The following is a 22238-nucleotide window of genomic DNA, read 5'->3' on the forward strand; positions in this document are numbered from 1 at the left end:
GCAAGGTGGGCATAGCATTTAAAGGCACCATTCTGGTGACCTGTTTCTACCAATCAAGCTCCACTTCCTAAAGACTCTACTGCTCTCAACAGAACACTCAGCCTATGAGCTTATGGGATAGACATTCCTTCAACCCATAACATTTTGTGTTTTGGGATGGTGCTACAGGTGAGGTGAGAAGACATGAGCACGAGAGGATGAGAAGGCAACGTCCATGAGAGGAGTAGGAAAACATGTTCTACAGGATGCAAAAGTCCTGAAACTTAATTACACAAGGAAATGTGAACTGCACCTTTGATTCTGTTTCACACCACAACAGCTCTTTGTTTGCTATCCCTCATCTGCTGAACATGTTCCTCCTCATCTTGCCAGCTGGTGGGTAGATCCCAATAGTGTTGATGGTGTTGTGTAACATGAATCTTAAAAGGTCTTACTAATAAAAACAAAAAAACCCAGAGCCAGATATTGGGATGAAAGCTGAAAGATCAGAGAAACAGAACAAGGCAGCCACATTCTTCTTACCTCTGAGAAATCCTCAGCTTCAAGAGACTGACTTCCTGTTTACTCCTGCCTTATATACCTTTCTGTGACCTGCCATTTCCTTCCTTCTTAGTGCTGGGATTAAAAGCTTGTGCCACCGTGCCTGGCTCTGTTCCCAGTGTGGTCTTGAACTCACAGAGACCTGGATGTATCTCTGCCTCCTGAATGATAGGATTAAAGGTGTGTGCTACCACTGCCTGAACTCTATGTTTAATATAGTGGCTAGCTTTGTCCTCTGATCCCCAGGCAAACTTTATTGGGGTACACAATATATCACCACAGTGTTGGGTCACCTGATCAGTTTCTATTCATCCGTGAGAAATATTTCTGTTACTACCAAGAGGAATATCTAGAGAATGTTGCTGAAGTTGCATGGGGTCAAGTCACAAAATATAACCATATAAAAGTGCTCTTGGGTCACCAGGTTTGTTTTGCAGTGGCTTGCTCCGACTACTGGCAAGATAAATGTTATGTTTTTTTCAATAAATTAAAATTAATGTGTAGAGTTAACTGATTGCAAGGAAAAATGACGATAGCCTTATTCTTAAGTTTGTGGAGGAGAAAATGTATAACCAAGGAAAAGGGGCTTTCTCAATGAGCAGAATCATACTTTGGGGAAAATACATTGAAGTAGAGTAGCCCAGCTTTTTACATCGCCTGTACATCTAGGGACATGGCGGACCAACCAGTAGTTACCAGAATTCTATGTCTCCTTTTAAAATTAGCTCAGAAAAGAGCAAACACCTCATATTTCATCCCAGGGAAAGACAAGTAATTCCCTTCATTTCAGAAGAAACTGAATTTTATAAAAAATGTGAGGTCTGAATTCTTAAGGCTCTAGGAAATCTTCTGAAGTGACATGACAATTCATCCGATTGAAAACGAGAATTGCCGTTCCTTCACAGGAAAACCCTGTTGTAGACACAGACCCTGAATGCTTGGCCTCTAGCTTACAAGGCGGTTTATTCCACATAAAAACTGTCTGTGGGTCAAGGCAATTGCTGCTTTAGTGCTTCAAATCAAACAAACTCTGAGGCTTAGAGAGGAAAAAATAAATATTTGCAAATCGTGGTTGAAATGGGGAGACTGTTCACTCTGGTTTTCTTTGAGGATTTTTCACATCTACTTTATTACTATTTCTGAATATAGCCTAAAAACAGCCACCTTTGTCACCAAGAGGAGACTTTAGGAGAAGCTGTTATCCAGTTTTATGAATGTTGAGAGGAATTAAAAAACTTAAGTGGGTCTTTCTAAGGGTCTATATAATAATATGTACAGCCTGTCTGCAATTAGCTGTAGGACACTAGAAAGACATCCTGTTAGCATGCAGAGAAGTCATACTATGTAAAAGAAAAGTTACTTGAAGTTCTTATAAAATTCATATGTGATTTTTATTTCAAAGGATGTATTACCCAGGATTTGGAGAACATTTGAGTCTATGTAAATTAGTTATGTGATGTTTTAATTCTTCTGCCGATGAACTTTTATTTGATTCTCAATGTCCCCATTTATTATTCTTATTTTAATTTTTAAAAATTGTTAGGTTAATATATTCCTTTATAACAGATGAAACCAGTACACAGCTTTTTCATTTATTTACACTATTTAACTATGAGTGGAAAACTATGTATATATGTATGTATATATACATATACATACATGCATACATACATAAATATCTTTCTGTGTGTGTGTATACATACCTTCCCATTCATGTTTATTATAGGTAGACTAGTTTGTGCTATTTTTCTTGTTTTGTCTCTTACTGCTGTTCTAAAGTTCTATTAAAAGATAAGAATACACATAAAGGAGGGATGGGAAACATGAAATTATATGAAACTGAAACTTTCACCTCACAGTCAGTGTAGAGAAAGGGAATAGGAATCTGAATGCATTAGTCAATTTAGCACATAGTGCTGGGGAGCTAGATGTTATGATACTCATAATAGGACAAATCCTACAAAGTCCTAGTATTTTTGTCATAGAAACCACAAGAGGTAAAGCCTCAGATATAAATTTCAATGACCAGTATAGAAAGCAATATATAATATATTTCAAATTATGATATTATAGCTAGAGCTTGGATCTCAAATGTTTACCAAATGCCATGAACTAGATAAAGGACTGGCTGCCATCCTATATCGTATTTCTTGGAGATTATGGAAACTTTAGGAAGCAAGACCTAGTAGAAAGTGATTAAGATAGTGGGGATACCATGAATGGATGTTGAGATCCAGGCTAGTGCCCCTTCTTTCTGCTTTTTCATTAGGCTTATTTATTTATTTATTTATTTAGGTCTAATATTTACTCCCTACCATGATGTTCTGCCTTGCCACAGGCCCAAAAACAGGGCCAAGGAATCGTGGACTGAACCTTCTGGAGCCATACATTTAAACAAATCTTTACCCCTTTAGAGCTGAACATCTTCCTTGCCTGGGCAGCACAACAGAGCAGAGGTGTGGGTGAGTTATGAGCATAGGAGAGCTGTCCTGATTACTCATCTGTCATGTGGCAGCATGGATATGGAGAGATGCCCTCCCCAACCTCCACCCCTGCCCATCAATGCTTGAAGCAGGTGGGAGAGCTGACCCTGGAGCCATAAGAGTAGGAGAGCTATTCCTGCTTGTCATTAGCTGCAGCACCCAGAAGAATGGCCCCAACACTATGCTAGGGCCAGTAGAGCTGGACCTGAAGGTGTAGGTGTGGGAAAACTGATCCTGAGAATGTGAAGGCAGGAGAATTGGCCCCACTCATTGCTCATCACTGCAAGGGGTGAACTAATCAGGGCAATGCAGGAGTGCTCATCTTGGTGGTGAGGACAAGGGAGAGCTGGTGGGCTGACCAACCCTGCAACTACCCTGGCCCAGAACCAGGTTCATGAGTTGGCCCACCCCAACATCCACCCCATGTGTGATCTGCTGGAGCATGTGAAGGGACCAGTTCTGTAGACCTAATGCTTCAGGATCTCCAAGACACAGGGTAACAACAGGATAACCAAGAGGAGCTCCAGTGAGGGCCCAGCATCGATAGTGTAGCAGAAACCAGAGACCTCAAACCAGACCGATGGATCTTTGTAATGAACACTTACAAGTAAGATACATGGGGAAAAAAGGTTTACTTCATGACTCACTGTGTCACACTACAGCTTCCATGATGAGATAGATTTTTTTCTCTTAAATTTTATTTTATTTTGTTTTTGGGGGGGGGGCGGGGAGGCGTTGCAAGGACAGAGGGCAGATACAAAGGGAAAGGGAAAAGAATGGGATGGAGATGCATGATGTGAAAAACAAAGAATAAATAAAAATGAAGTTTTGAAAAAGCTGAATATCTTAGATACTGTGTTACAGCAACAGAAAGGTAACTAATATGTATGACTTACTCTCCAGAAACAGAGTGAACTCAATGCATAAATAGTAACTTCAGAGCAGTTCTTTCATTAAGTTTTAGGAATTCAAGTTATTTTGTGTTCATATTATTTAAGGTATAAAAATAGGCATATGAAAGCTCTCTTTCTCACACCCACTCTCACTCTGTGTGTGTAGACATTCATAATAAGTAATGATTTAACCGCCCAATGAGACTGAGTATCAAAGAAATTACATCTCCAAGCAGATGATCTAGAAGGACTAATAGTATAAGCTGTAGTTCTAGCCATTAGTCCAAGGAAGGAGAAGACCAGTGTCTCAGCTCAAGGATATTCAAGCATAGAGTATATTCTACTCTACTCAAATTTGTTTTTCTTTCTAGGTCTTTAATGGATAGGATAGCATGAGGCCTGTTCACATTGCTTAGGTAATTGCTATACTCAATCCATAGTCAAATGTAAATTTCATCCTGTATCACTCTCTTATAGTCATCAGAAAGTTTTTAATCTAATATTTGTACAACTTATAGTCAAGTGAAACTGATACATGAAATCACCATATACCATGATTTTCAAGACTTACAAATAGTCCAAACAGCCCCATTTCATTCTATCATCTATCTATCTATCTATCTATCTATCTATCTATCTATCTATCTATCTATCTATCTATCTATCTATCTATCATCCACCCATATATCCACCAACCTACCTGTCTACATACCTCTCTTTTTTCTTTCTTCTTTCCTTCCTTCATTATCTTCTTTCTTTTGTTTTTCCTTTTTTCTATCAAGCTGTTGAAACTAGCCAGAGAAAAGGAGTTAAGATCTTAGACAAAAATCAGAATTTCTATACTTAGCCCAAAGTCTAAATCTTCCATGTCAGGGGACAAACAAACAATACAAACAATAAAAAAACCAAAATGTGTTTCACTAGTGATCTGCAAGGTGGTCACAGTGACAAACTTCTTGAAATATTTCTATCTAACCAGTCATTGTCATTTCTTCTCTTATGGTGTCTCTTCTCTGTCTAAAACAAAAATTCATAGAACCATGACTTAGATATCAAGCTGAATCTGTTTCCATTATACGTAGTGGGTTCAATGAGTTTTGAGGATAGAAACCACGTTACTACTACAAAAATCAAATTACAGATTTTCTTCATCATGAAACTCTCTTGTGAATCTTAAGGGACAATCTCTTCTTCACTCAGCCTTACTATGCATTGCCAATTTGTCAGCTTGACCACTGAGTCTCAGCTTTCAATGGCCTACTTTGTTCTTTATATGCTATTGTGCATTCTCTGGTTCTTCACACAAATAAAATCACAGAAGTATTTTTATGTCTGATTCTTTTGTACAGTATAATTTTGAATTCCATTTTTGATACTTTCATGTTTTTGTTTATTGATGAAGAGTATCCAATCTTGAGGCTCTTTTCAAAAATTTATGAATGAACACATTTTTCCTTATCTCAGAATGTTGGGAAGAAACTAGCTATAACATTCTATTATATATTTGTAAAAACATATGTGCTCCTCTTAGTTAAATCTGTAGAATTAGATTTGTTAGGTAAGATGGCATATTTGTAGTCTCAATATATTGATACATGATAGTGTTTGTCTCTGTTATGTTTTGTTTGCTTTGGTAATTAGATACCTTTACCAATGGCAAATTAAGAAAGAGTTTATTTTACCTATGTTTCACAGAGCTAAATGTCTGGGAAAGCACAGAGGTAGGAATAGGAAGCAAAGGGACAACTCATCACACACAGGAATCAAAGGGAGAGTGGGGTAAAGTATATATAAACTTTCACAGCCTGTCCAACATTATGTACATCCTTCAGCAAGACTCTACATCCTAAAAGTTCCATAACCTCCCCAAGCTGGGCCAAGATTTCAAATGTATGAGCATATGGAGGACATTTCTCATTCAAACCACCACGGCACTTAACATTTAGTACTTCAAATGTTTATTATTTTTCTGATCTAGTGGTTATCTAGTATTGTTTAATCACCTTGCACTTTAATATGCAACCCCCTGTTGAATGATAATGTGCAGCTTTCCATTACTGATGAACCCTAGTCCTGTGGAATATTTCTTCTATACACTGTGAAAATGTGTTGCTCTGATTGTGAATAAAAAGCTGATTGGCTGACAACTAGGCAGGATTTCTGGGATAGAGAGGATGTTAGGAAGAAGAATAGTAGAGTCTCAGAAGTCTCAAGTCAAGAAGTCTCATATCAGGCACAGAAGAAGCAACATGGGAAGTTCATAGATGAAGGAAACTAGCCTTGGGCAGCACATGCATTAACAGAAATGGGTTAATTTGAAGTTGTAAGAGTTGGCCATAGACAAGCCTAAGCTATTGGCTAAGCATTTATAATTATTAATAATGAGTGGTTATTTGGAAGTAGCTGTCAGTACACAGAAAAGTCTACCTACACCCTAGCTTATTAAATATTTCTTTAGAATTATGACTTTTTCTTTGATCTGTAAAGTCTTTACTTGAACTGTGTCACCTGTCACTTTAAGCTATCATGCAAATTTTCAAAGGAGAGCATCACTAAAACAAAAATCCCCACAGATACTGTCTGCTGCAATAGTATTTTAGTCCTTTTTTTCCTGCTTTGTCTACCTCAGGGTACACTCTATTGCCTTTAAATAGTTTATTTTAATTTTTTGTGGCTTTGTAAATGTTTATTGAGATTATAATGTGGAACTATGAGTCAACTGGTACAAAGATAAATAAGCTAGAACTTCACCTCAAGGAACTCCTTGACTTGGGGAGGATTTGTGAATAGTATTTTATATTTAGAAGAATTAAGAAACATTTTTATGGTGAATAGTAATTAGTTCAGCTGTTGTGGTAATAAAACAGAATACTTTCTTTCTTTAGTAAATAACTTGTTTATTGGGTCAATACACAAAGGAAAGTAATTGGTTGATTGCTTAGCTTGTAACTGTAGCATAGGGAGGTATTTCTGTTTCTCTCTTCACTATAACGACCACCTCTCCAACCAAAGCACATACATATCAAATCTTTCCTGGAATAAATAATATCACAATCACAGTTTTAGAAGGTATACAGTGATTCATATCTCTAAAGAGATATACATAAAGTACATATGGATCTGTGCAATAGTAAAATGTATTTGTTTGGTTTATTTAGTGACTAGTAAGTAGTATTTTCCCTTAGTGACAAAAATTTTAAAACAGAAAGGTGAAGAGGGAAAGAGCTATTATCTCACAATGTGGGCTCCGTCCAAAGCACTCATAACATTGACTATCTCTCTACTCTTTTAAACATAACTTATGGAGAGATGAGAAAAAAATAAGTATAGTAGAATCCTAGGCAGTGATAACCAAGCAAGTGAAAGACAACCAAAGTCTATCCCAGGGAACCTAATAGTCTAGGCCCAAAGTAACAGTTGGATTTCAATGCTAACATTCTGATTTCTTGACCACATCAACTTCTTCTTTATTGCTTCCTTTGTACAAACACCATCTCTTCCCACTGAATAGTATTTTATGTTTAGGTACTATGAACCCTTTTCAGTCACTCTGAGGTTAAAGGGAGAATCTCTGCATCTATGTGTTGTTGGATTATAATTAAGTACTTTTAGGACCTTGGATAATAATCCTTTATGTATGAATAATATAATATAAATAATATAAATTTATAATAATATATAGTAGAATAATATAAAGTAGTATTTTATGATGGTTTGAATGAGAATGGCCTCCATAGGCTTAGATGTTTGAATACTTGGTCCCTAATTATTGGAAATGTTTAGGAAGGATTTGGAGATGTAGTCTTCTTATAGGAGGTATGTCATAGGGGACAGATTTGTGGTTTCAAAAGCTTAAGCATTCTGAGTTAACTCTCTCTGCCTTGTGGTCAAGTCTCAATATGTGAGATCTCAGATATTGCCCCACCGCCATGCCTGCTTACCTACTGCCATGGTTCCCATCATGATGTTCATGGACTCTAACCCTTTGAAACACACAAGCTTGAAGTAAACTCTTTCTTCTATAGGTTGACCTGGCCATGGTGTCTTATCACAGCAATAGAAAAGTAACTTAGGAATTTTAAAACAATACTCTAGTTATGGCAACTTTTTATTAGTATTTTTTAAATACATTTTAGTCACATCACATGTTTAGATACATTATTAGGTCTCAGTCAGAAATATATCTGCATGCTTATCTTTACAAACATATTTTGTTATAAGCAATAGATTTTAGTTTGGGCAAATTCTCACCAAATTCTTAGAACAAATTCACAAGTCTTCATTTGAACATCTTCACTGACTTTAAGCATTCTTGAGCCAGTTTTATATAAAAAATGTGTCTCATTGTAACTCATTTGCAACATTTTATCATAATGTTTATTTATTGGTAACTTTTAGTTTTCTACTTTAACACCAACATATCCCTGTTCTTAGCCACTTTTATTGCACTATTATCTTGTTTTTTTGTTCCAAAAACTGCTTTATAACAAACCAATGAACAGGATCTTCAATATTTACTTCAATTATTTTGTTAACCATGTTACTTGTTTTCATACTTACTTTATTCTGCTTTAAGATACACAGATCTTTGGGATTTTATGTGATTTATTTATTATTTTATCCTATGTTTTTACTTTTATTGATTCTTTGTGCATTTCACACCATGCATTCCAATCCCACTCATCTCCCTATCCCCTCACATCCAGTCTCTGCCCTTGCAACCCCCGTCCAAAACAAAACCAAATTTAAAGGAAAAACCAAAAATAAAACTAAGAACCAAAACAAAACAAAAAACAAAAAAGAAGAATCCTGTCATGAAAGCTATAGTATGGCCCAGTGAGTCATTCTGTTTGTCCTTTAGTCCACATTTCTATACTTATAAGTGTTCCCCATGAGTCTTTGGTCTGGTTCCAGGCCTCTGGTTTCGGTTACATCCACAATGGACTCTCAATGGGGCTCCTCTTGGATGTCTTGTTGTTGTTCTGTGCTTTGGAGATCCTGCTGTTTTGGATTTGTAGGTTCATCCCATTTGCTCTAACAGTTCATAGATTTGGTGGATGCTGTGAAATGCCAACTCTTCTTCCTTTTCCTACTAAAAATTATGTAGGATCTCAGAAGGTTATTTTGTTTTATTAAAGTATAATTCCATCTCTTATCCCTTCCCTTGCCTCAACCCCTCCCAGGTGTGTCTCTCACTCCCTCTCAAACTCATGGCATCTTTATTATTATTATTTTTTTATACACACACAAAAGAAAAATATATGCAACCAGCTGAGCTTGTTTAGTATGGCTTGAGCATGTGTGATTTCAGGGTGGACCATGTTGTGCTATATAATCAATTAAGGATCTCATCACTTGGAGAGGCTAATTATCCCTCTCTCAGCAGTAATTAGTTGCCTGTAATTCTATGTTTAGGAGTGGAATTTCGGTGAGATTTCCTCCTTTCATGTTAGCCGACAAACTGGTGCTGTGCTTGTTCAGATCTTGCTTAGGCAGCCATATTTTTGTATCTTCTCCATCATTTACAGGAGATACAATTTCACAGTAGACTTCCTGGTCCTCTGACACTTACAGTCTTTCCACTTCCTCTCTGAAAACTTTCCTGAGCCTTGGGTGCAGGTAGTGTGTTGTAAATGTATCTATCCATTAGGGGTGGGATCCCCATGACCTATTGATCCCTGCATTATAACCTGTTGTGGCTTTCTGTGGTCTGTTTGGGCTAAAGGGAGGCTTCTTTGATGAAGGGTGAATGCTACATTTGCCTGTGGAATTTAAGAGTCTGATGATCCAGAAGGATACTGTGAAATGTAAACTTATGGACTTAACATAGCTATCCCACTCATGAACTCACCAGCTGCAATTAGCTGCACAAGATTAATCCGGAGATAATTTTGTCATAAATAGGGGAGGAGCTTTTTACGCCTCTACTACCACTGAGGAATTATTGCCAGTTGATAGCTGCCAATAACTTACAGGAGAATAATTTTATTTATTTTTTAATTCAAAGCCACAGGTAGATTTCCCATGCTCCTGTGGAAGTTTCCATACCAACACACTTATGAACATCACTAATTGGACTTAGCGGATTATTTTTTAAAAAGAGAAAAAGAAATAAAACAAATACATGAAGTTGAAAGGGAGGAAACAAGTGGGTCAATATGAATCATGGTTCAATGCATGCATGGAATGCACAAGAATAAAGAGATTTTTTTTTTTTAAAAAAAATAACTCATTGTTTCTCTGATTGTTTTACAACTATAATCCCTTAGGACCCAATTTTACCTTCTAGAGTTAGGTAGAAATTTGACTTTATTTTTAGTAGCTTCCATTTAAAAGAGATTAAAACATCTGACATCCTCCTAAGAGAAACTTCCCATTCTTTTGGGAAGAGTGAGGTTAGCTAACCACTTCTACATGACACCAAAGAGTTAACCTCAGCTTCCAGACTGGGCCACAATCTTCTTGGAATAAGCAGCTGAGTCTCAAGGTCATTTTCTCACTCCCTAGAAGGCTCTTTTGTTGTAGAATATTATTGTAGGGTGTGTTACTTTTGTTTATGTTGCATTTGTTTAACTCTGTGAAGTTGTGTTATTGTGCCTGTCTAAAAGACCCGATGGTCTAATAAAGAACTGAACAGCCAATAGGAAGACACAAGAAAGAATAGATGGGTATGGTAGGCAGAGAGGATAAATAGAAGGAGAAATCTGGGGGAAAAGAAGTATCAGAGAGGAGGAGGACATCAGGGGCCAGCCACCCAGCAAGCCATGGAGTAAGATATAATGAAAGATATACAGAAATAGAGAAAGATAAAAGCCCAAAGGCAAAAGGTAGAAGGGATAATTTAAAGTTAAAGAAATCTGGCTAGAAATAAGCCAAGATAAAGCCAAGCACTCATAATTAAGAATAAGCCTATGTGTGTGATTTATTTGGGAGCTGGGTAGTGGGCCCCCAAAAGAAAAAAAAACACCAACGATATCTTGGTGCCCAACTTGGGGCTCAAATTTTCATAGGGCCTGATTAAGCTTGAGAATAAAAACTGAAAAATAAAGGAGGATACAGCTTCTCTAAGAGGTTTTGCCTGGTGAGCCCTTGAGCAGGTAGTACATTAAATAGGAACAATAAACTACATAAAAATAAACTACTTGGAAAGAAAAATACTCAACTTTATATGGAAAAACAAAAGACCCAGGATAGCTAAAAGAATCCTATACGATAAAGCAACCCTTGGAGGCATCACCATTCCTGACCTCAAACTCTACTATAGAGCTATAGTAATAAAAACAGCTTGGTACTGGTATAAAAACTGACATACGGACCAATGGAATCGAATTGAAGACCCTGACATTAATCCATGCACATATGAACACCTGCTTTTTGACAAAGGAGCCAAAACTATACAATGGAAAAAAGAAAGTATCTTCAACAAATGGTGCTGGCATAACTGGATGTCAATATGTAAAAGATTACAAATAGAGCCATATCTGTCACCATGCACAAAACTCAAGTCCAAGTGGATCAAAGACCTAAACATAAATCCAGTTACACTAAACTTAATAGAAAAGAAAATAGGAAGCACTCTTGAATGCATTGGCACCAGAGACCATTTCCTAAATAAAACACCAACAGCACAGACCCTGAGCACAACAATTAATAAATGGGACCTCTCGAAACTGAGAAGCTTTTGCAGGGCAAAAGACACAGTCAATAAGATAAAAAGACAGCCAACAGAATGGGAAAAGATCTTCACCAACCTCACATCTGACAGAGGATTCATCTCCACAATATATAAAGAACTCAAGAAACTAGACATCAAAGTACTGAACAGTCCAATTAAAAAATGGGCTAAAGAGCTAAACAGAGAATTCACAAAACAAGAACTACAAATGGCTGAAAGACATTTAAAGAAATGCTCAACATCCTTAATCATCAGAGAAATGCAAATCAAAACGACTCTGAGATACCACCTTACACCTGTTAGAATGGCTACGATCAAAAACACCAATGACAACCAATGTTGGAGAGGATGTGGAGCAAAGGGAACACTCCTCCACTGTTGGTGGGAATGTAAACTTGTACAACCACTGTGGAAATCAGTATGGCAGTTTCTCAGAAAATTAGGAATCCAACTACCTCAAGACCCAGCCATCCCACTCTTGGGCATCTACCCAAGGAATGCTGATTTATACCATAAAGATACATGCTCAGCTATATTCATAGCAGCACTATTTGTAATAGCCAGAACCTGGAAACAACCTAGATGCCCATCAACGGAAGAATGGATGAAAAAAATGTGGTACATATACACAATGGAGTACTACTCAGCAGAGAAAAACAATGAAAGCATGAAATTTGCAGGCAAATGGATGGAACTAGAAAAAATCATCCTGAGTCAGGTAACCCAAACCCAGAAAGACAGTTATGGTATGTACTCACCCATAGATGGATTCTAGATATAAAATAAAGAACAATCAGACCACAACCCATAGAACCATAGAGGATATATATATATATATATATATATATATATATATATATATATATATATATATATCATGGAGGTCCCTAGGACGACTGTGGCTTATAATAAATTTCAATTTTTTTTTACTCAATTATTGAAAAAAATAGCCAAATGAATGGAAACACATGAACTATGAACCAAAGGCTGAGGGGCCCCCAGCTGGATCAGGCCCTCTGAATAGGTGAGACAGTTGATTGGCTTGATCAGTTTGGGAGGCAACTAGGCAGTGGGACCAAGTCCTGTGCTCATTGCGTGAGTTGGCTGTTTGAAACCTGGAGCTTATGCAGGGACACTTGGCTCAGTCTGGGAAGAAGGGACTGGACCTCCCTGGACTGAGTCTACCAGGTTGATCGCAGTCCTCGGGGGAGGACTTGTCCTGGAGGAGGTGGGAAGCAGTTAAGAGAAAACTATGCCCATGTTCCCAAGAGTTGAGGGGTATGAGCGTTTTTGGTTATTTGGTGGGTTATAGATATTTATTATCATTTAGGGGAATGTAGTATATTGATACAAATTTAAAGTTATTTTTGTTGCACTGTATATATATTTCTATTCTTGTTTAAAGGACTTTTGTATATTTACAAAAATTTAAGGTTATTTTTGTTACAACATATTGTATATATGTTTCTATTCTTATTTAAGGTATTGTACCTATGCAGTTTATTTAAAAACAAAAGGTACAATTCTAGTTTTTGAAAGTTGTTACTATAAATTATATAGGATTATCAAGAAACACAGGTTAGTAGCTAGTCATTTCTAAAAATCAAATTTGTAATTATGTTATATATGCTTTCAGGATCATATAGATATGTATTTTGGATAGATAGTTTTCAAATACTTCAAAGACCTATAGAATATGACATTTAAAATGTTTTGTTAACTTAAGGTTTTTTTTTTTTTTTTATGACAATGAGACACATCTGCTCCTGGAAGCACCAATTTACTTCAGAGATGATGGACACCAAAAAAAAAAAATCCTTATGGGTTTTGCTTTCATTGTGGCAAGATTAACCACTGGGCAAAGAAACTGCTCTTGCCTTTGACAGCTGACAACATGCTGTGCAGATTGGACATGCAGGACATCCAGGAAAAAAGACTGTTGAACTTAGTTAAACAAGGCAGGAGAGCCCTTCAAAATTCCTGCCTCACAAAAGAGTCTGTCAAATATTCTGCAGGATACAGAGAATAGCAACAGTTGTACTGTGGGATGTCTTTTTGTGTGCTGTGAATATGTGTTGCTCTGATTGGTTTGTAAATAAAGCTGCCTTGTTCTATTGCAGGGCAAGATGGAGCCAGGCAGGAAAATCAAGAGAGATAGTGAGAGAAGAAAGGGGAGTGGAAGGAGATGCTAAACTACCATCCAAGTAGCAACATACAATGGGATGCAGTTAAAGCCATGGAACGCATGGTGATACATAGATTAATAATTATGGATTGAGTTAAATTGTAAGAGCTAGCTAGTAGGAAGCCTGAGCCAGTAGGCTATAGAATTTGCAATTAATATTAAGCCCCAGAGTGATTATTTTATAAGTGGCTGCAGGACCGTGGGGTCAGGTAGAACTGGAGAAACTTCCAGCTACACTGTTGAACTTAGATAATACAAGTCAGGACAGTCCTTCAAATTTCCTCCTTCACTGAGAAGTCTAGCTGATACTCTAGGCCTGTAGGCTGAAGATGAGTGCCCCAATATTGCAAATGAACTTGGGATCTGTTCAGGCAGTCAGATGTCTCTGTCATTTCTAGAGTTTTTAGAAGTTGCTTGTAATGCATGTTTTGTTTACTTAAATAATATTATATCCTTCTGGGACCTTTGATGGAATTGAAGACTAGATAGTTATAGTTACAGTTTTTCTTAGTTATGATAAAGAGTAATTTAGGTGTAAAATTTTAAATTCACTAAGATAGAATAGCTAATGGAGTATTTTCTTTCAATTTGCCAGACACAAATGAACTGGAATTCATTACATTGTGACTGTAATATTTACTTCATAATTGTTGTTATTGTATACCATCTTATTATGTTAAAGTTAAAACCTTTAGTTTTTTTTTATTTAGACAAAAAGGGGGAAATGTTGTAGAGTATTATTTTAAGGTGTGTTACTTTTGTTTATGTTGTATTTGTTTAACTATGTGAAGCTGTGTTACTTTGCCTATCTAAAACATGTGATGGTCTAATAAAGAACTTAACAGCCAATAGCAAAGCACAAGAAAGGATAGGCAGGGCAGGGAGGCAGAGAGAATTAATAGAAGGAAAAATCTGGGAGGAAGAAAAGAAGTAGCCAGAGAAGGAGGAGGACTCCAGGGGCCAGATACCCAGCTACATAGCCAGCCATGGAGTAAGAATGAAAGTAATATCACAGAAATAAGCAAAGGAAAAAGCCCAGAGGCAAAAGGTAGAAGGGATAATTAGTTAAGAAAAGCTGACTAGCAACAAGCCAAGCTAAGACTGAGCTTTGTTTGTTTGTTTTTTAATTTTTTTTCAAGACAGGGTTTCTCTGTGTACCTTTGGGCCTTTCCTGGAACTCACTCTGTAGCCCAGATTGGCCTCGAACTCAGAGATCCGCCTGCCTCTGCCTCCCGAGTGCTGGGATTAAATGCATGCACCACCACCACCTGGCAAGGCTGAGCATTTTATCATTAAGTAAAAGCCTCCATGTGTGATTTATTTGGGAACTGGGTGATGGGTCCCCCAAAAGAACAAGAATAACTAACAACACCCCTCCAATGAGATCTAGGTTACACCATGGCTCTTTGCACTTGCAAAGACTTTGTTCTGGTTTGCTCCCCCTTGTGGCCTCTTCTCCTGTCCAACCCTGCAGCCCACCTTTTCTTTCTAGTATTGTCGTTAATGTTTCCTTCTCAGAGGATACTACCAGCACTCTGATTTGCCAACTGTTTCCACATCGCTAATTAACAACAATTTATTACAAGTTTTATATAATTAGTACTCTTTCTGGGTTTTATGTTTTATGGCAACAATCTGTAAGTATACTACTGTGCCAGTAACTAATCAATGAGCTAACACAACACAAATTGAATACATGTTATCAAAAAAAGGTTTAAGGCAAGAACTATTTCAAATTCCACGTTTTTTTTTCAGAATTTGGAATATTGGGAAATTCATAACAAGAAATTTAGGAGAAAAATACCTAACCTATACATAAAATTTATTATACAGATTATAGGTAAATTTATACAATTAAAAATTTGTGCAAGAAACAGATTTTAATAGCTTGAATTTTCTCCCTTTGATACCACATTGTTGCTCACAGTTTTAGATTTTAGAATAATGTGGTTTTTGAACTTTTGAAATAGAGTTATTTTATCTGTATAGGTATATTTATGTATTTTATACATAGATACACCCATACATTTATGTAGATGTGTACTTGTACATGTGTATATAAAATGTATGTCTATATATTCACTTTAGAGAGAAAGAGATTGAGCAAAAGTGTGGTCTTAGGAAAATTCTCTTTTAATATTTTCTCTTGTTCCCCATTTTCTTTCAAATAATTTTAAATTCAAGCATTTTCAAAATTATTTTGAGTTTGTTTTCTCTATTGAGGAAAAACATAGGTCATGCATTTCTTCACTGGCTGATGCAAGTTTTCTGTTTATTCTTGTTAGAGTAAATTGATCATTGCACATTCGTTTTCTAAATATCCATTTGTGGTGATATATTGGGTACCCTAATAAAATTTGCCTGAAGATCAGAGAGCAGAACAAGCCACTAAATTAAACATAGATGCCAGGCGTTGGTAGCACACCCCTTTAATCTTAGCAGATCTGTCTGGATCTCTGTATGTTCAAGGCCACCCTGGACTACATGAGATTGACTCAGTCTAGGAGAGAAACAGAGCCAGGAAGTAGTGGCACACACCTTTAATCCCAGCACTTGAGATCTCATGCCTTTGCTTGGAAAGCACACGAGCCTTTAATCCCAGGAAGTCATGGCTGGGCTGAGAACGGTGTATAAGGTGTGAGGAGACAGGAACTAAAAGCTTTTCAGGCTGAGGAGTCCTAGAGTTAAGGGGTGGCTTGTTCCTTTGTCTCTCTGATCTTTCAGCATTCACAGCAATATCTGTCCCCAGGGTTTTTATTAAAAGACCATCTAGAATCTGTGCTATGTCCATTAGCAAAGTTTTATCCCTAAGTCCTTTGCATTGTTTATAGATATATAACCTTATGATTGGTATATTTCAATGATAGATAATGAATTTTGATTAACTAGTTGTTGCTGAACTTTCTAAAGAATTAGAAGATTTTTTAAAAAATATTTTCTCAGCCGGGCGGTGGTGGCGCACGCCTTTAATCCCAGCACTTGGGAGGCAGAGCCAGGCGGATCTCTGTGAGTTCGAGGCCAGCCTGGTCTACCAAGTGAGTTCCAGGAAAGGCGCAAAGCTACACAGAGAAACCCTGTCTCGAAAAACCAAAAAAAAAAAAAAAAAAAAAAAATATTTTCTCAGGCTTTCTGTGGGGTGAAAGTGTGCAATATTTTAAGATGTTACATGCTGAAGGAAATCAGTGAGTAAAGGCACCAACCTTTTACCATGTGCTGGGAGGAGGTCTGCAACCAGCAATAACGGGCCATGCAGTGCCCAAGCAGAAGTGTCAGGACAGCTATGTTTAGGAGAGGCAGAGTCTGCTCAGGGGAGTCGGGTCAGAGACACAGCCCAGTGACTCTAAGGAAGAAAGCAGCAGCAGATGACCTCAGACCGAGTTCAGGAGATTCACATGAGAGGGACATTTCTAGAGTAGAAAGAAAGCAGGAGCATTGAAACTGTGCTATTTTCTCATTTACAAATAAATGTCTTTAGAGAACTGAACAAACCAAAGGTGTATGAGCAAGCCAAAGAAGCTGCCACCTGGCATCTGGAACCAATAATCTAGCAAGTCCTGACTGTGGTCTACATGACCACAGAGGGTTACAAGCTTCTCAAACTCTCCTCACTAAAACTGCCCCCTATCCCATTACTGGCTCCCCAAAAGACCCAAGGTTGTCCTTTGATACATGCTTGGGTGCCCCATAGTCACACAGAACACACTCTTCTTAACTAGTGCTACCTCTACACACAAGGCCCTCACCAATTCATCTGAAACAGAACTTCCATGGCTCCCTACCCCTCATTCTGTTTTACTGATTTTTAAAACCACAAAAATAAAAGTTACATTCTTCTCTATTCCTTAGCCACCTTGATCACTACGGTGAAAGTTCGATAAAGTAAGTGTGATTTCTTCACTTTGAAATCTCTACTACCCCACCACAGGGTTCAAGATGGTATTATAATCAATTGTATTTGTTCAACAAACAAAGTACAGACAATTACCCTCCACAAGAGGACAGCCAGGTTGTTCTACAATTCCAGGAGGTCATTTGCTTAATAAGAGGCCCATGTATTGTCTGGGGATTAGCTCAGTTGGTGGAGCCTACCCAACAAGAAGCCCTGACTTCAGTCTCCAGCACTATGTCAATCAAGCATGGTGGTGCAGACCTGCAATCCTAGCTTAGAGAAGTTGAAGCTGCATGTTATTTTCTCTGGACAAGGCTAGCCTGAGTTATGAATCCATGTCTCAAACAACAACTAAAAGATGTCTATTCAATTTTATTCAATGTCCAGCACTTGAGAAAGGGACTGGTGGATCTCGAGTTCTAGGCCAGCCTGTGTTATACAAAGAGACTCTGTCTCAACAGCAAGAAAACAGAACAATATTACAATATTATTAAATGAGATTTGGTCCATGTGCACAGAGTGTGCTGGGTTTCCTTTTGAGTTTTTATATGGTAAATTGTTTGAATATATCCTCATATAGTAAGTCAATAATTCATATTGAGAAAAAACAATATATAGTCACACTATATTAACTTTAAAATTTCTATTTTGAGTGTAATTTACCAGAACTTTATTTTACTTAAAATTTCTCATTTGTATTCATGAACCTATTGATTTGTAATTTAAATATTATCCTGTCTTTATTAAACCAGGATTATTTTAGCTACAAAATATATTGCTAAGCCTCCTATCTTGTTTAATGCTTTTTAAAAAGGGTTTTAAAATTGCATTTTTATCAAAGTCATGTAAAAGCACAGGCACAAATTTAAATTATAAGAAAGGACTTTAAAAACATCCAGCCATCTCATTATCCAGTCCTCATTCTACTTTGGTCCCCAGAGCTATATTCTTTTATCCTATTTTGCTTTAAAGTTTTTGTGAGTTTTACACATACTTATACTAACTGCATTTATTGATTTATTCACTTGTCATATACTGTATCATGTTTATGACCATCTATTTCCAAGCATCCTCTTCTCCTGGTGTACTTAAGTACTTGTTTATTTCTAGAGCACATATACATTTTAAAACTACCTCTGTTTCTTATTCTATTGGCTAGGAACAGCATCTCCAGGCTCTACTCTTACACAAAGGATGTTAAAATGTTTATAGGTGTTAGGACAAGAAAAATACAAAGGACATTCATACACCCTTTAGCTAGGTTTATCTATGGTTGTCAGCACTTTGAGGCTTTATTTCTTATTAGGGGATTCATCTATTTTTATACATGTACCATTCATTCTCCTGCTATGTTAATATAGTATTAATTAACACCCCTCTGTTACTCTTACCCTCATCTTCTCTACTCCCTATTTCCCCCTTTACCATTCATATCTCTTGTAGACCATTTCTGACTTTCATGTTTTCCTAGATTCTACATATCAGAGAAAATAGGTGACTCTTGTTTTTGTGGATCTAGATTATTTAACTTAAGACAATCCTCTCTGCTCACAATGACCACATATTGGAATCCACCTAATGCCCATCAGAAGATAAATGGAAAGAAAAGAAATACAGAATATATGCATAGTGAAGCTTTGTTCAGCCACAAGCAAGGATGCAGTTATGCAGAGAACAGAAATGTGGACTGGCTTGGCTATTTATTCATTCTCTGTGAACCAGCATGCATTGTCCTCTTCCTATTCTCCCTCCATGCCAATATCCATCTATCATTAACTTTATTTGTGTTGTTAATACAAAAACCATAGAGCTCATCTTAAAAGAGATAGTTTATTCTGGAGCCATTTTGAGTGACCGTGGACTGAAACATAGATATAAATTACATTTTCCAACATGGAAGCAATTTCATGAAATTTTTATAGTTTTACAGAACAAACGAAGTCATAAATCAAGACAAGTTTTGAATACATTGGTGGGCACATAAGAGAGGTGGCTATAGCAAGATGTGGGAAGCTTTCCTATAGGCACAAAAAGCTATCTGATGACATTGTTAAGTTTATGATTGGTGGAAGCTAGTGATCAATTAAGAATAGTTTTCAATTAAAAAAAAAATCTATGAGTCACTGTCCTAGTTAGGGTTATCACCACTGTGATAAAACACCAAGACCAAAAGGCAAGTTGAGGCAGAAAGGGTTTATTCAGGATAGACTTCCATATCATAGTTCATCATCAAAAGCAGTCAGGACAGGAATTCAAGCAGGGCAGGAACCCGGAGGCAGTGAGCTGATGCAGAGGTCATGGAAGAGTGTTGCTTACTGGCTTGCTGCTCATGGCCTGCTCAGCCTGCTTTCTTATAGAATCCAGGACCACCAGCCCAGGTACAGCACCACTCACAACAGGCTTGGCCCTCACCATCAGTCACTAGGAAAATTCTCTAAAGATGGATCTTATGGAGGCATTTTCTCAGTTAAGGTTCCCTCCTTTCAGATGACTCTAGCTTGTGGCAAATTGATATAAAACTAGCTAGGACAGTTAAATTATGTTAGTTAAGACACAGGAAACCAAGGAGTATCTGTTCTGGAGGGTTAGAACTAGCCTAAGATAAGGTAATTAGCTACTGGATTTGCAACATTCCAATATGTGCACAGTATTACAGTTCTAAATCAGTCAATCAGCCTCTACAGACAAAGCTTCTTTCCAGGAATTCTTGCTCACAATGTCTCTGTGCTAGTTATACGTGTAGAATTTTAGATTGTAAGAGCCAGAGGTCATGATACAGTGAAATGGTGTTTCCTAGATACAGTGGGACAGCTGTATATGTGAACTCAGGCTTCACATGTGACAGCATGTGAAGACCTGTGCAAAATCAAGCCAGATGAAATCACACTGTGGGGTGAAGTTGTTTAAAGTCCCACTCCTAACTAAGGAACTATTGAAAATTCATAGCTACTGAGAGAGGGAGACTTAGTTTTCTTTAGGTATGTAGCCTCTGCTGGGTTGACCAAGCTCTAGTGGAAGTCTACACATCCAAGATTATATGGGCAGCACCTACTTCTCTTGATGGATTTTTAAAAAAAAGCCAGGCAGTGGTGGTACCCGCCTTTAATCTCAGCATTGGAGTAGGGGCAAAGGCAGGCCAATCTCTCAGTTTGAGGCCAACCTGATCTACAGAGTGTTTTTCTAGGACAAGCAGGGCTACACAGAGAAACTTTGTCTTGAATATATATATACAATACATTGATTGTATACAATATATATTCAATACATATGAATACATACACACATATATAATATATATTATATATAATGTAGTTAGGGATTATATTGGTCTTGTAGTGGTAGATTAAACTAAGAGGAGTGGAAAGATTATAAGACTCAGAGGACCAAGAAGTCATCTGTGAAACTGTCCCTAGAAATGGCTGCTTAAACAGGACCTGAAGAATGACAATATCAGTAGATATGCTAAGGTAGAAGGAGGAAAATGTCACAGGGTCCTACCCCTAATCAAAGAATTACAAACATCTAATGATGCTGAGAGAAGGAGAATTAACCTCCTTCAGGAATGATCCCCTAATCAATATAAAATTATTCAACATGAAGTGGTCAGTCCAGAAACCATATACATATAAGCAAGAAAATGCACTCAGGAGGCTATATCTATATATTAGTACATCTCTCCATATGTCACAATAATAATCAAAGACAAAGAATGAGTCAATTCAAAAGGGGAAACATGCAATGGGTTGGAGGGAGAAAGGGATAATTATGCTTTAATTACAATGTATCAATAAATATGAAACAAAATGTGAGGATACAGACTGGGGAGAGTGGAAGAAAGGGATAGGTCTACAAGCGGGAGTGGGGATGAATATAATAAAAATTGACAACAAAGTGTATAAAATTCTTAAAGAATCACAATGAGAAAAAAATAATCTGTTAGCTTATGTGAACCTGCATTTTATAGCTGCTTCTGTCTTCATTTTGACTTTGAAGTGAATGTTTTTTGAGTAGTATGACTGAATCTTTCATTTTTTTAAGGCCCAATCTATATATGGCATATTTGCCTTGTTGCTTCATGATTATTTTTATTTTAATCTTCCACAGACAACTAGGAGCATTGAGATCTTTTCCATGTCTCTGCTTTTTACATAATGTTTTCCTTACCTGTACTGTGATATGATATTATCAATTACTCATTTTGCTATATAAACATTATTTCTATAGAACCCTGTAGAAAGCTAATATTGCCTATCTTTCTTTCTTTCTTTTTTTTCGAGACAGGGTACCTATATTTCTTAAAACACTTATTTATCAGTGGTTATTAGTCATGCAATGTCTACTTACTTTTCTATATAGTCAGTACTTAAAAACCCCATTACCCATGCTGTTTCAATTACCACTCACAGAATTCAAAGCGATGAAGCTTTCTATGAACTCCAACTTATAATGGAGAGCCTGTTCTGAGGCTACTGTCTTGTCCAGTCTGTATTCTTCTTTCTCTACATCTGAGCATTCCCCCCCCCTCTAATATGATGAGTCTCCACACTCCTGCACCTTATGCCTTGATTCCTGC

Source organism: Peromyscus maniculatus, chromosome 7 (genome assembly GCF_049852395.1).
Source record: "Peromyscus maniculatus bairdii isolate BWxNUB_F1_BW_parent chromosome 7, HU_Pman_BW_mat_3.1, whole genome shotgun sequence".
Lineage (NCBI taxonomy): Eukaryota > Metazoa > Chordata > Mammalia > Rodentia > Cricetidae > Peromyscus > Peromyscus maniculatus.